Source organism: Dermochelys coriacea, chromosome 9 (genome assembly GCF_009764565.3).
Source record: "Dermochelys coriacea isolate rDerCor1 chromosome 9, rDerCor1.pri.v4, whole genome shotgun sequence".
Taxonomy (NCBI): domain Eukaryota; kingdom Metazoa; phylum Chordata; order Testudines; family Dermochelyidae; genus Dermochelys; species Dermochelys coriacea.
In genome coordinates, this window is record NC_050076.1 from 27,253,224 (window position 1) to 27,268,178 (window position 14,955).

Genomic DNA, 14,955 nt, shown 5'->3' on the forward strand with positions numbered 1-14,955 from the left:
ACAATTAACTTAGGCTTGAATAGAGACTGGGAATGGATGAGTCATTACACAAAGTAAAACTATTTCCCCATGGTATTTCTCCCTCCCACCCCACCCCCCACTGTTCCTCTGATATTCTTGTTAACTGCTGGAATTAGCCTACCTGCTTGTCACCATGAAAGGTTTTCCTCCTTCCCCCCCCTGCTGTTGGTGATGGCTTATCTTAAGTGATCACTCTCCTTACAGTTTCAGAGTAGCAGCCGTGTTAGTCTGTATTCGCAAAAAGAAAAGGAGTACTTGTGGCACCTTAGAGACTAACAAATTTATTAGAGCATAAGCTTTCGTGAGCTACAGCTCACTTCATCGGATGCATTTGGTGGTGCATTTTTTTTCCACCAAATGCATCCGATGAAGTGAGCTGTAGCTCACGAAAGCTTATGCTCTAATAAATTTTTTAGTCTCTAAGGTGCCACAAGTACTCCTTTTCTTTCTCCTTACAGTGTGTATGATAAACCCATTGTTTCATGTTCTCTGTGTGTGTGTATATAAATCTCTCCTCTGTTTTTTCCACCAAATGCATCCGATGAAGTGAGCTGTAGCTCACGAAAGCTTATGCTCTAATAAATTTGTTAGTCTCTAAGGTGCCACAAGTACTCCTTTTCTTTTTGCGAATACATACTAACACGGCTGCTACTCTGAAACATTTCTCAGTGTAGTGGCAAGAGTCACAGCCTATTGAGTTACTTTCATCACCAGCCAGTATGAGAGATAGGAAGCAGGGGGGAGGAAGAGATAACACCACAGTCTCTGTTGCTCCATAGAGCTCAGTAGACCCAGTTCAGCCTCCTGCCTAGACCAAGTCCTGCTTCCCTTCTCCAGGGGATCTCTGTAGTGGGGGGAGGGGAGAGAACCCAGGCCCACCCTCTACTCTGGGTTCTAGCCCAGGGACCCTAATGGTAGCAGCTATTGGTGGCTTTGATTCCCTGGAACACTTCCCCATCGTCCCCTTTTCCAAGCTTTACTCTTACTTCAGGATTCAACAATACTTCCTCTCACCTCAGCTCCCCCTCCCAAGGGGGAGAGGAGCTTTTAAGCAGTATGAGTGAGACCTTAATTGGTTCCAGCTGTCTCCATTAGCCTAATGGCCTTAACTGGCCCTTTGCCAGTTAATTGGGGTCAGGTGCCAGCATTAGCCTAACAACCTTAACTGGTTAATTGGCATCAGGTACCTTTATATCTGGAGTAGCCTTTGTTTGGCTATTCAGGGAACAGGGACTTGCTCATTCTGAGGCTGATATACTTGTCTTCTACTCTTCTGAGATTGTGTTGCTGGCTGGTTGTTCCCCTGGCTGCTGCTGTGGGGAGAACCCTGCTGGTGTATCCCTCAGAGGGTAGTGCAAGGCCCCACTTTTTCTATCATTTTTGGGGCCTCTTCTGGCTACCCTTGCTGCTGCCACTAGAGAGCTTGTTGTTGCTGCTGGAGCTCAGGAGGGAGTGGAGGAGACCTTGTTCTGTGGAAGGGGTTTGTAACATCTTTGCTTCTGGTGGTAGGTGCCTGTGCTGTGGGGACCTGGGGGAGTGGCATAGAGCCCTCCCCTTAGGATGCCCCTTTCCACCTACCTTCTGGCTCTATTCTCCGCTCCCCAGCCCAGCAGTTCACTCTGCCTTTCTATCCCTCCTGAGACAGCAGTGGCAGCTAGTGGGCACTTGTTTTTTGGGCACCTATGGGTGTGCGTTTCCTTTCCCTTTCCTTGGCTTTGTCCTCCCTCCCTGCTGCATTTGGCCAATGGGTTCCCTTCCCATCTGCCTTGCACGCTGCCCTGTTCTTGCAGCTGGTTGTCCCCTTCCGTTTTGCTGCCTGCCCTGCTTGCCCCCTTCTAGCTGCCCTGTTTGCTCTGTTTTGCCCTGCTCTGTTTTTTTGGTCCTTGGTTGGTTTTGTTTGCCCCACCTTTGTCCTGAGGTACAGGTGTGGTTGCTGGCCCCACTTCTCCCCCTTTGGTTGGGTTGCTTTTGAACCCACCCTGTTGTTTTGCTCCATGCCTGATGTGACCCTCCCCTTCATTCCAATCCTTTGCTTCTCACCCCCTCTCCTCCCCACTCTCGGTCTGCCCTCATTGCCTGCGTGCCCACGTTCTGCTGTTGGCGCTTGAGATTCCCCCCTGTTTTCCCCCTGTTAATCCCTTCACTGATGCACACTCCTCCACGATGTCTTAGTTTTCCCTTTCCTTAGTGCAGCTGGGGAAGCCAGGTTTTTTTTCATCTTGTGCTGGGAGTTGTGTTCTTTGTTTCCCTCTGTCCTTTTCTGTTGACGCCCCCGCTCTGAGCCTAGTGGGTTGGGTGTAGTAGCCATTTCCCCACCCCCCCACCCTTGCCCTTTCCTACCCTCTGTTCCCCCTTTACCTGCCCCAGTGGCTATCCCACTCCCTCCCTTTCTGTGGTGGGTGGTTCGGGGAGTGGGACTTCCCTGGCCACCGTGCTGCTCCCCTTCAACTTCCCCCCCCCCCACGCGCCCTTCCCAGAGATGGCTGCCTTGACTGCCACTTCTGGGCTACCTGTCAGCACTCCAATGAGGCACCAGCAGCGGCAGGCATGGATGGGGACTCCCAAGAGTCTGCTGCTGCCGCGACCTCTGCCACCTCCACTTCCAAAACCGCTCCCTTGGCCAAAAAAGGGCCGAAAAAGGGCAAGGGCCCCGCCCGGAAGGCGAAACCTCCTGTGGCGGTGGATCCCTCTCCCGCTGTGGCCCCATCAACAGCCACAGCCCCCCCTTCTCCCTTACCTGTTGCTCCCTCCACCAACCCTGGAGGTGCCACTCCCTCTGCCCCCAGGGCATACGCCCAGGTGTCTGCGACCTCGATGCCTTGCCATCTGCTCCAGCTGCCTCCTGGAATACCATTCCCAGCGGCTGGGGCCCCTTTTCCACTCTCACCAGGGAGCATGGCGTGTGTTGTCTCCTGGTGTCGGCCTCGCCCCACGTAGAAACATATGTGCGGGCATTGGCACAGGTGGTGGGGCCTTAGAGGTGGCAGCCTTTAAGATGTTTGGGAAGGTGGTGTTCTTCCTGGCGTCAGAGGCCGCTACCCAAGAGGCAGTGGAGAGGGGCTTGGCGGTGGGGGGCATTCATGTCCCCCTTGAGCTTTTGGAGGACCTCAGTGTACGGGTGGTAGTCTCGTCTGTTCTTCCCATCCTCCCCAATGCCGCCCCTTTGCCAGTTCTCTCCACCCTGGGGAAGCCCCTTTCTGTCCTTGCAGCCCAATGGTAGGGGGCTAAGGACCCCGCCCTCTGCCACATTTTGTTGTTCCGCTGGAAAGTGCAGGTTCAAGTGCAGCCTGTGGCACGTGATAGGGAGGCTCTAAAGGGGTACTACTCCTCAGGGAGGCCCAGTGCTTTCTCTGCCAGGCGGCAGGACGTGTACAGAGCGACTGCCCCCTGGCCCAGCTTGGAGGGGCATCTGGGACTCCCGATACCCAGAAGGGCATCGGCTCCACCATCACTGGCGGCCCTGATCGTCCGGTCCCTGGGGTTGCCCCTCCTCCATCCGTGACCACTGTTAACTCGTGTCTCAGGTGAGGCCCTCCCCCACATGTCCAGATGAGCGTGCAGGCCCTGCTGCTGTGGTGGGTAGTAGACCAGGGCCTGTGGAGGAGATGGTGGCAGGGCGGCTGCTGAAATAGAGTGGGGCTTGCCTCAGGAGGCGTCTGTCCCTTTCCCTGTTGTCCTGCCCTTGTCTTCCGTTACCCTCCCTGAGCGGCAGCAGGGACCCCGCTTTGCCATCTGTGCCCCCTGTATGCGCCAAAGTGGCTACTACCCTGGCTGCTGTCGAGGAGGACCCCATAGAGGCAGGTGGAGACTTTGACTATTTTTGACAAGATCGAGGCCCAGGGCTTGACCCCAATCACCGAGGGGATGGATGCCCCCCAGGTAGAGGGCCTCAGTCAGGGCTCTTGCCATCTTTCACCCCTCCCCCCATTCCGCCCACCTCAGGCGGTTGCCCCCGTTTTGGCCTCTGCAATGCCACGGGACCTGACCATCTGCCCGGCCGTGAATGGTAATCCGGCTGACGCTGCCGTGCCGAGTGAGGCGATGGCTGATGCCGAGCGGCCGGGCTCTGAGCTCACGGGTGCCCTACCCTGTGAGGTGGGGCCGCAGTCCCTGCCCCCTTCCAGTGCTGTAATTGTGGGTGCCTTGTTTAGTAGGGCATCTGAGCCTGGTGCTGTGGGGGCACCCCAATCCCTTGCTGTCCCTTTGCCCACCATGCTGGGTCGAGATGCACCGTGTCCCGGTGGCTCTGCCACTTGAGCCCCTGATTTTGTCCATGTTCCCTGCCCTGACCCTACTCCTGTCCTAGATTTGTGCCCTGTCCCTGACCCCGTTGCAGCCCCTGAGCCTGTCCCTACCCTTTATTCCCTCCCTCCCTCCCTCCTGTTGCTGCTGCCCCCAGGTTGTCTCTCTTTTTTTTATGAGGGCCCGCGGGAGGCATTTTTTGTTTTTCCCTCTCCTGGCCCATCCGGGGCTGCAGTTCTCCCTCCGCCATTGTCCCTAGGGCCAAGTACTGAGTTGAGTGGCCTGGCGCTGGAGCGACAGGCACCGCAGTGGGGATCTGAACCCTGATTGCCCATCTCAAAAGACCACGGGGCTGGGGGTTCCATTTGGGGGACACCCAGGGTCTGTGCTCCTAGTCCCTGCCACATGGAGGAACGAGATGCGCTGTTTCCTGGAGGACCCTCATGGCTCCACGAACAGAGTGCATCTCGTTCTTCAGCACTGGGGTGATTTCCATCTTGTTCTCCAAACCATTGAGGGCCATTATGGGGGAGGGCAAAGGGACCAGGAAGCGGGATGCTGCAGCTTACCCGTGGGCCTGCGGATTCTGTGACACCCTGATGGCTTTTGGGGTCTCACTTTTTGCTGCAGGGCCCAATGGGGACCGCTAGCACTACTGTCTGCAAGAATCATCCCCAGCCCTCCTTATGTTGCCGTCCATCTTTGCCACTTTAAACATGTGGGGCTGTAGGCTGGGTCTCCGCAGGTGCTCCCCTTCCTTCAGGAAGGGGGGTACTCTGTTGTTTTCCTGCAGGAGACCCATATGGACTCAGACTGCCAAAGCGAGCTGGCAGCTGGAGTGGGGGGACAGGATCTACTTTAGCCACCTTTTGGCCCGTCAGGCTGGGGTGGCGACCCTGTTCTCCATGCACCTACAGCCCAAGGTGCTGGGGATTACCGAGGTCATGCTAGGTAGCCTGCTGCACCTCCAGGTTCGGGTGGAGGGGCTGATGTTGCATCTAGTCAAAGTCTATGCCCTGGCATCTGGCCCAGAGCAAGCATGTTTCTTTTGGCAGGCGTCTGCCTTCCTTGGTGGTTTGGATCCTCGTGAGTGCCTGGTCCTGAGTGGCAATTTCAACTGCACCCTCGAGGGGTGGGACCTCATGGGGATCAAGCCGAGCCCGGCCGCCACAGACGTCTGCAGGGAGATTGTAGCCCATCACTCCCTGGTGGATGTCTGGTGCGACCATCACCCAGACAATGACTCTCTGTTCACTTTTGTCTGGGTGGAGGAACAACGGCTGAGCTGCTACCGGTTGGATCGCACCTACTTCTCTCTGTCATCTTTTGCAGGCCCACTTCTCCAGCATCCAGCTGTCCCCGTTCCCGTGATGGCCTCTCTTTCTTCGGAGAGGCTAGGGCCGGCCTATTGGCATTTCAATAACAGCCTACTGGGGGATGTGGGATTTGTGGTGTCCTTCCCGGAATTTTGGCTGGCCTGGCAGGAACAGAGGCATACCTTTCCCTCAGTGTGGCGGTGGTGGGATGAGGGGAAGGTGCACGCCCAGCTCTTCTGCCATAGCCACACCTAGGGTGCCAGCTGGCAGAGTGATGTGGTGATAGAGCAGGAGTTATTGGAGCTGGAGAGGCATCTGGTCACCAGCCCCGGGAATCCACCCCTCTGTGGAGCATACCAGGAGAAGTGAGAGGAGCTCTGGGCCCTCAACCATCTTCGGGCCCAGGATGCCTTTGTTCAATCCCGCATCCATCTCCTGTGGGAGATGGATTGCACCTCCCGCTTCTTCTATGCCCTGGAGAAGAAGAAGAAGAGTGGGGTGAAAAAGCACATCCTCTGCCTTTTGGCGGAGGACAGCGCCCTCCCCCACAGATCCAGTGGAGATCCCTGAGAGGGCCAGGGCCTTCTATGCTGGTGTTTTCTCCCCGGATCAAACCAATACCCATGCCTGCAGAGTGCTTTGGGACGGACTTCTGATAGTCAGCACGGGCGACCGGGACCGGCTGGAGCTGCCTCTCACTCTGGCTGAGTTCTCGGAAGCCCTCTGTCTCATGCCCACCAATAAATCTCTGGGCATGGACAGGCTGACCATGGAGTTCTACCACATGTTCTGGGACGTCCTCAGCCTGGACCTTGCCACCGTCTGGGCCAAGTCTTTGGAGAGCGGGGTCCTCCCTCTGTCATTCAGGCGAGTGGTGCTTGCCCTGCTGCCGAAGAAGGGGGACCTCCGATCTCTGGAATTGGCATCCCATCTTGCTCCTCAGCACGGACTATAAGGTCATGGCGAAGGCCATCTCGCTGTGGCTGCGGTCCGTGCTGGTGGACGTGGTCCACCCTGACCAGACCTACACCATCCAGGCCATAATATCTTCGATAATCTTTATCTTGGTCTATCATTCGCCCTCCTGTCCTTGGATCAGGAGAAGATGTTTGACCGGATGGACCATGGGTATCTCCTGGGCACTCTATGGGCATTCGGCTTCGGGCCCTGGTTTGTGGGGTTTCTCCAGGTGCTGTATGCCTCCGTGGAGTGTCTGGTCAGGCTCCACTGGACCCTGACCGCACCGGTCAGCTTCGGGCAAGGGGTGCATTGAGGCTGCCCCATGTTGGGTCAGCTATACGCTCTGGGCATTGAGCCCTTCCTTCGTCTCCTTTGCAAGAGGTTGACAGAGTTGGTGCTGCATGAGCCGGAGGTGAGGCTGGTTCTGGCAGCATACGCCGATGACATGCTCCTTGTGGTCCAGGACCCGGATGATCTGGTGTGGGTGGAGGCCTGTCAAGCTGTTTGTTGGGCGGCCTCCTCTGCCCGGGTCAACAGGGTCAAGAACTTTGGCCTGGCGGTCAGGGTCGGGTGGTGGGTGAGCTCCCTCCCACCCGGGCTTCAGGCCATCCGGTGGAGCACGGGTCCGCTGCTCTACCTTGGCGTATGTCTTTCTGCCATGCATCTGTGTCTGCCAGAGAACTGGCCCAGTTTAGAGGTCAGGGTGACTGGGCAGTTGCAGGGCTGGATGAGACTGCTCTGGTGTTTCTTCCTCCGGGGAAGAGCACTGGTGCTTAATCAACTGGTCCTGTCCATGCTCTGGCACCGACTCAACACCCTGTGCCCGCCCCCAGTGTTCCTGGCCAATCTCCAGAGGCTGGTTCTGGAGTGTGTGGTTTTTTTTTTTTTTAAGCCGGGACTACACTGGGTCTCTGCAGGGGTTCTTCATCTCCCTGTGGAGGAGGGAGGACAGGGCCTGACATGTATGTGCACGCAGGTCCATGTCTTCTACCTCCAGGCCCTGCAGAGGCTGCTTTCTAATGCAGGTGGCTTGGCATGGAGCATATTGGCACATGCTTTCCTCTGCCACCTGTGAGGGCTCCAATATGACCGGTAGCTTTTTTTTTTTTCTTCATCCAAGAAGTCTTCTGCAAGACCTCTCTGAGCTGCCGGTCTTTTACCAGGACCTCCTCTGGGCCTGGAGGCTGCTTTCAGAGACCAGGTCCTTTGTGGCCACTGAGAGGGTAAATCTCCTCGTGGAGTCCCTGCTACACAATCCCCATCTTCTTGTGCAGGTGCCGGAGTCTGGTCCTGGCAGGAGTTACTAAGATCGGAGACCTCCTGGACTACAACCTGGGGAGTTGGGTGGATCCCCAGGCGCTCGGTCAGCACATGGGGCTCTCCACCCTTGTGACCCCCCCCTGGCATATACCTCAGGAAGTGGAGGCAGCCCTGCCTCACGTGGCTTGGTTCTTCTTTGAGCAGGTCCTGTGAGAGGGTGCGTCCCACCCACCCCTCACTCAAGGCTCTCCACATCTTTCCATTGACCCCATGCCCAGTGAGCCTTTCCGGCCTCCCCTTCCTCAAGCCTGCTGCACACAATGCAGCCAGTTCGTTTCCACACCGTGCCAAGGGACCATCTATACGTGCTCATGCTGCACATGCTCCATAACCCCACCCTTGTGTCCCACCCTGATACCAAGTGGCAGGACCTTTTACCAGCAATGGAGGGTGGGAAACCCCGGTGGGGCCAGTTTATGTTCCATCTTAATCCAGCAGCTCACCAGAGATATTAACTGGCGGCTCCTGCATGGAGCCGTGAACATGGGCATGTACTTGGCATGGTTCACTTCCGTCCCTGAAGCCTGTCCCTTCTGTGGTGTGAGGGAGACCCTGGCGCATGCGTAATTGGTGCATCAGGCTGCAGCCTGTCTTCTGGCTCCTCCAGAATCTCTTATTGAGGTTCTGGCTGTATTTTTCCCCGCACTTGGTTATTTATTTAAGCACACCAGATGCGAGGCCCCACAAAGTCATAGGACCACCTTGTCAACCTCCTCCTAGCCATGGCCAAGGTGGCCATCGTAACACCAGGGAGAGGAGGTTGGCGGGGGGGGGGGCCCTGCAACTGCAGGGCTGTCTTTCGTTCTTTTATCCATTCACACAGCAGGGCAGAGTTCCTCCTGGGCAGCGTCCGCTGGCTCTCTCGATTCCTTCGAGGAGCAGTGGGCGCTGTCCAGGGCTCTCTGCTCAGAGTCCCCTTCTGGTTCCCTTGTTTTGGCCCTTCATGCCTGTTCCCAATATTGCATTTGTTGTCCCCCAAGCTCAGTTGGGTTCTGGGTTTAGTAGCCCCTCCCTAGGCTGGGGGAGGGGCTTTCAGCAATGGACTACGCTCTTATAACCTTCTGGTATGAGTCTGTCACAGTAGCTTTATTCATGCTCAATATTTTACAGCTAAGACAAGCAAAATAGACAGAATTAAATGACACATTAGCTTCCACCACTTTTCAAGTTTTCAAAATAAGCAGTACACAAATGCATTCAGTGTTACCTCACCTTGGTAAAGCGTGCAAACCAAGTCTAAAAAGTATCTGCTATAAGGAAATTAAAGAGGAAAAAAATCAGGATACAAACAACCATTGAAACTGCTTATTGGTCTGTTCTGATGGATTTACATGGAACAGCTGTCTTTATTTATTTTAAATCGGAGTATAGAAGCTAATCTCACACTTCTCCTAGCATAGTAGGGACAGCAAGGAATGGAAAACAGAACTAAGACAGTGTAAGTGGTTTCAGCTTTCTCAAGGTTTGTTTTCTTTGCTGTATGATTTGCAGTACTTGCCTGACAAAAACATAGCTGAATATCAATACATATGAAGTGAAAGTGGAAATCCGCAAAGATTGATACCATGCTGAAAATAAGTGTGAAAGCTGTATCTGTCTCTTGAACTGTTATATAGCCTTTTTAAACATTTTTACCAGAGGAGTTTTAACTCAAGGCCATGACCAAGAAAAATACAGGTATGACTAATAGCAGAGTGATCCACAACTTTGTATAATAACAGCATGCAACTTCTTCAAAAAGCTCTGCTGATTTCACTAGATAACTAAGAAGAATATAATGGCCCCTCTTACATAACTAGGAAATAAAATCATTGTACACGCATAGTAGTATGGACACAGTATCTGGCCAACTTAAATATAGACAATCTCTCCAAAGTACCAGATGTCATGACTTATGCAATATATAACACCATCAATGGAACCATGGTAACAAAGCAAATGTGTCAAAAGCAAATTGACCAGGAAAATATTACTTGACTGCCATTATTTCATTGTAAATGAATTCATGACTGAAACCACAGGATTCACAAGCCAGCTTAGTGCATATCAGGTGTCAGGCAATAGAGTTTAATCCTCATGTACAAAATTGATTGAGGAGTTACTATTCAATATGAGGACTAGCTTTGATTCACAGAGGTTAGAAAATGAAAAGGCTTAAGATAAATTTCCCTTAAATGACTAGATCTAACAGCAACATAAAGACAGCATATTATACCTAACCATTTTTCACAGCTATTTTGCTTAATTTCAATTTCATAGAGAGAGTAGATGAACTACACTCAAATCTACACATCTTTGGTACAACTGAACTGTAAAATTCAGCATAAGATGTATTCATGGACTCTGCAAGACATTGTGCCAATCCTGATGATGGGTGCACGTTAAACACTTTTGCAGCATGTGCACATTAACACTTCTTACACAGTCCATTTCCAGTTGACAGCCAGAATTATACTGGACTGATAATGTTATGACTTTCCTGTTCATAATGGGATCTGCTCAGCTATTTACCCCTCACTCCTTTGTCACCTTGTGTGTTTGTTTTAAAAGAGGGGTGTTTTAATAACAAAGCAACATGGCCCATTTGGTGGCAGGACTTGTACTTTGCAGTCTGCATGAGGAGTACCTCCTCCATAAATGGCAGTCAAAAAGCTTGTCACTCTAAAGCTGCAGTCAAGATCTTTGTGGTATCACATACATCAAACAATTTGTTGAGAGTCTAAGATGTTGGCAGAGTTAAAATGTTTTGGCTAGGCTCTCCACATTTACATTTGGAGTCATTTCTCAGATTCCACTTGGTCACATTGTCACCAGTCTTTCCTTTCCCAGCTCTCACTCAAATTAGATATACCAGTGTTTTCACTTGAGGTCAGTGCCTGAGAGGTGTTGTTCTGAAGGAACCACTCTCTAAGATTATTGGCATTTCCCACCATTTTGTTGCTTTGGAGCCTTTCACAGTTAAATTTTGGGGGGAAGGGATTTTGAGAGGAAAAGCTATTTCTGGACTTCGGCTTCCTGGGTAGTGGAATGTGATTGATATATTGGATCATTCACCTGTTCTTCCCCCCGCCACACACTTTTTACTGAACACATTCCATCTCCCTGAGGGTCATTTTCAAAGTCCCTGAGATGATCCTGCAGCATTGACTGAGTTCAGTATCAGTCTATGTGCCCGGCTCAAGTGTGACCCTACTGAGGTACAGTACTCCGCAGTTGAGGAACAAAGGGCGAGAAAGATTGCTTGGAGTGTTTTGGGGTCAGCTCCCCATTTTGTATTGGCCAGTTTCTACAGTACACCATTCCTGGAGTTCACTTTCTTTTTCAGCTTCCTGATGTGGTCTTTAAATGTCAGTATTTGGTCTAATGTGACCCAAGGTATGGTGAGAGCTGGGATGGATAGACAAGTGTCAGAGTCAGGCTGAGGTCAGAGCTGGAGACTAGAAATAGTTACCAAGATGGAATCAGGAGGTAAGAGTCAGGCTGGATCAGAAAGAGAGGGGAGGGCTAAAGTCACAACAGGCCAGAAGTCTATATGGGTGCCCAGACCACTTCCTGGGGCACCCTCCAGAGTTAAATAATGAGCATGGCCAATCAGAAGACCAGATGGTGCTGTCACTCTGGATGCTGTAGGCAATAATTCCTGTGTTGCCTAATCTCCAAAGTGCTCCTTGGATATAGCACTACATGGCCTGGCAGTAATGATGTGGGAATGTCTATTGTCCCTTGCTCTGTGGCCCTAATTACTAAAGTCTCATCTATACTCTTCTATTTATTGGGAAACTGATGTTAACATGATAAATAATATTTCCTAGAAACCTGTTCTAGTAGAGAATGAATGTCTTTTGCTGCATGGTGTGGAGGGAAGCAAACACATTAACCACAGTGGCATGTGACCAGGGGGCACAGAGGGCAGGAAACAGACTTCACATACGTTGGCAGGCTCTAACACTACTCCTGTCTGGTTATCCACATCCCCAATGTGTATGTAGCATACCCTGTGTATGGCAACAATGCACGTACTGCAATACATACATGAGGGAAGTGGCCAGTCACATATGCATGCTCGCAGAACAACTGGGGCAAATTGTCCTGATAACTAACTTCCCTTCATTGACTTTTGCCACCATTTATAATATCATGCAGCCATAGATGCTTTTTGATGTTCACAGCAATATACAGTCCAGATTTTTAAAAACTTAATTAGTGGAACAGAACTTAAGAGGAAAGAACATTCATGTCCTTTTTCCCTACGCATACAGCAACTGGGGCTTTCCCAGGTCAGTGTATGCGAAGCTGTGGTTCTCCTTACTGTCCTCAAAGGTTAAGTAGCAAGGGAAGGGAGGTGGCCCCTGGTGTCATGTGGAATGTTGAGAGGAGATGGAGGGAGGTGCTGTAATGGAGTTCTCCATGGGCTGCACAGTGAGGTGGGTCACTGATTGTTTCACCTGTCCATAAGGTCCACAAGAACCTGCAGAATCTGTATTTGCTGCTGGAGAAGCCCCATTATGTACTGGTGCATCTCCCTCTCCTTTTACTGCTGGGATTCCTGGCCCTTTCCCATCTGCTCTTTCCTTCTCCAGGTTGTCGGCAATGTTCACCCTCCAGGCCCTTTTGCTCGCAGTCTGATGCAGCATTGGCTTGCCGGATCTCATTGAGCATGTGTCACAGTTGCACAGGATCGGTGCTACGTGCTCATCTTTGGAACAGTCTGCAGGAGGAACCCCTTCAGTGTGCCAGACCCCCTATGAGTCTCACTTTTCCTCAAGGGTAAGCCATGTGGTTTCACCACCGCCTTAGACTACACCTTTGGGCCTTCAGCACTCCCGCTTCACACTGTGAGCTCCATTCAGCGAGTCCAGCTGAGGTTGACTCCTGTTGGAAACTTGTACACTCCTCAGGGATTAATGCACTTCACCAAACATTTGCAGTGACAGCATGGGCAAAACAGTTGGGTTTATTTGTTCACAGGAACACAGCATAGGAAGTCATTTGGGGTAGCCTAGAAAACTGAAGGTTAAAACATAACCCAAGTCCATTCTGGTTAGCCCAGAGCCCAGCCAAGGTGAGGTGAACTTTTTGGTACAAGATCTTTCTTTCCCTCCATCGTCAGACTCTAGGTAAGAGCCCTGTTACCTTCCAGCAGACAACTGTTATCCCCCACATCTCATACCTCTCCAGTCCCTTGTTCCTGAGCTGGGGATGGTTGTTCAGCTTCCTTAAGGAGAGGCAGGGAAATCCATATCCTTCTGGGTCATTGGTTGCTAGGTGTAAGTGTCCAAGCAATTGGATTTGCAAATACTTCATTCATATAGGAAGCTAGCCCCAGATAGCTAGGCAGCACCCACACCTACATTTCCTAGCCTGCCCCAAGAGCAAATAGTCCCTTTCCACACCCCCACCGGATAACAATACAGTATACAGGGGAAACTGAGGCACAAACAGGACTCAGAAATGTTACCAAAATATTCCCACTTCATCACAACATGTCATCCCAAGTCCTCTTCATTCTCCTTCTTGCCTGGCTTAGGCGTTCTACAGGTGTGGAGTGGGAACCCCTCAAGGCTGCAATGGCAGCAGCTACAGATAAAACACAGAGGTACGATTGTCAGTATAGTCACAATGGAAAGTGAAAGTTAAGATTTAGAACTCCCTTCCCTTGCTCCCCTAAAGTGTTAAACAAGACATGCCTATTGACACTTCTGCTTCAGAGTGCTTGTGCATGGCATCACTCAGAGCACTAGCCATGGCGATTATGGCCCTCCAGGAAATGACAAGAGAATTGCTCAGTTGCATGAACCTATGAGTACAGGGCAATGGCAATGAATACTAACTAGCTCCTTTTTCCACAGGTGGTGGTGATTTTAGCCGATATCTCACCCCTAAGGGTAACAGAAGCACAGAGAGCACAACTACTGCTGGCATCCCAAAGCCCTCCATTGCAATGGTGCCTGACGAAGGGATAGTGTTCTACGATGGAGGAAGAAATAAGGCTGCCATCCCTAGAAACCTTTGGGGGAGGATTGCCAAGTAATGAAAGTTTCATCGAGATCTCTCAGGGGGCTGCAAGGGACATCCCTGTGCACATAAACAAAATGCTCCACCTGGCCTTCCTTATCTAATTCTACAGAGGAATGAAAAGCAGATAACTCCACCTCTCTTCGTTGTACCGCTATCTCATTTAGTACAAGTAAAATAATGAAAAGTTGATGGCTGTGTCCTGTTAAGTTGGGGGTGCAATCAGTACATACATCGTTGAAATGATGCAATTGAAATACAGTTACACACTTACCCAAGTTTCCTTCCCCTGCATCGGGCTCACCTGTGCTCAATTGCTGGGACTGACTGGATTGTGGTGGAGTCTCAAAAAGGTCCTGGCTCATGGCATAGCTGGACCCCCATCCTCCTCCTGTTTCTCCTCCACCTCCTCCTCATCATCCTTGTTGTTCACACCAAGGGCTTGTGGCTCAGGCTTCTCAGAGGTATCCAGGGTGGTTTGCGGGGCGGGGTGCAGTCTCTGGCAAATAGTGCGTGCAGTTTTTTGTAAAAGCCACGGGTCTGTGACTCAGCACCAGATTGACCGTTCACCTCCCTGGCCTTCTGATGGCTGCCACAGTTCCTGCACTTTCATGCAGCACTGCTGCTGGTCCCTGCCATACCCCTTCTCCTTACCTCTATCCCCAGTGCAATTTGCTTGCAGATGTCCATGTTTCTATGGCTGCTCCATAGCTGTACCTGCACAGCCCTTTCTCCCAAAGGCCCAGGAGATCCAGTATTTCCTGTCTACTCCAAGCCATGTCTGGAGTATAGAGCCAGCTCAGGCAGCTGGGCAGTTTCACACAAGAATGGAGAGCTGCTAGGTGTGCTCTCCAAGCTGGACAATCAGAAAAAGGGATTTCAAACATTTGCAGGGCCTTAAAGGGGAGAGAGGGCCTTCTGTTCTCCATGATCCCGGGCAGTGGAGTTCACAATTGTGACCAGACTGGTCTGTCAGGCATTGTCGGACAGCTGCTGGCAGACTGTTAGGGTCAACATAAGTAACACAGTGTCTACACCCAACCATGGCTCAATGCCGCTTCCGATGTGCTGTTACTGCATC

At 51.7% G+C, this 14,955-nt stretch overlaps 1 long non-coding RNA gene across 1 annotated transcript; it reads left to right on the forward strand.

Annotated features, from left to right (window-relative positions):
* Positions 1-1,254: 1,254 nt before the first annotated feature.
* Positions 1,255-14,571, forward strand: LOC119861311. The gene is made up of 3 exons (XR_005294866.2): positions 1,255-1,501; positions 12,440-12,626; positions 13,709-14,571. It is a non-coding gene; the product is annotated as an uncharacterized LOC119861311 (long non-coding RNA).
* Positions 14,572-14,955: the final 384 nt, after the last annotated feature.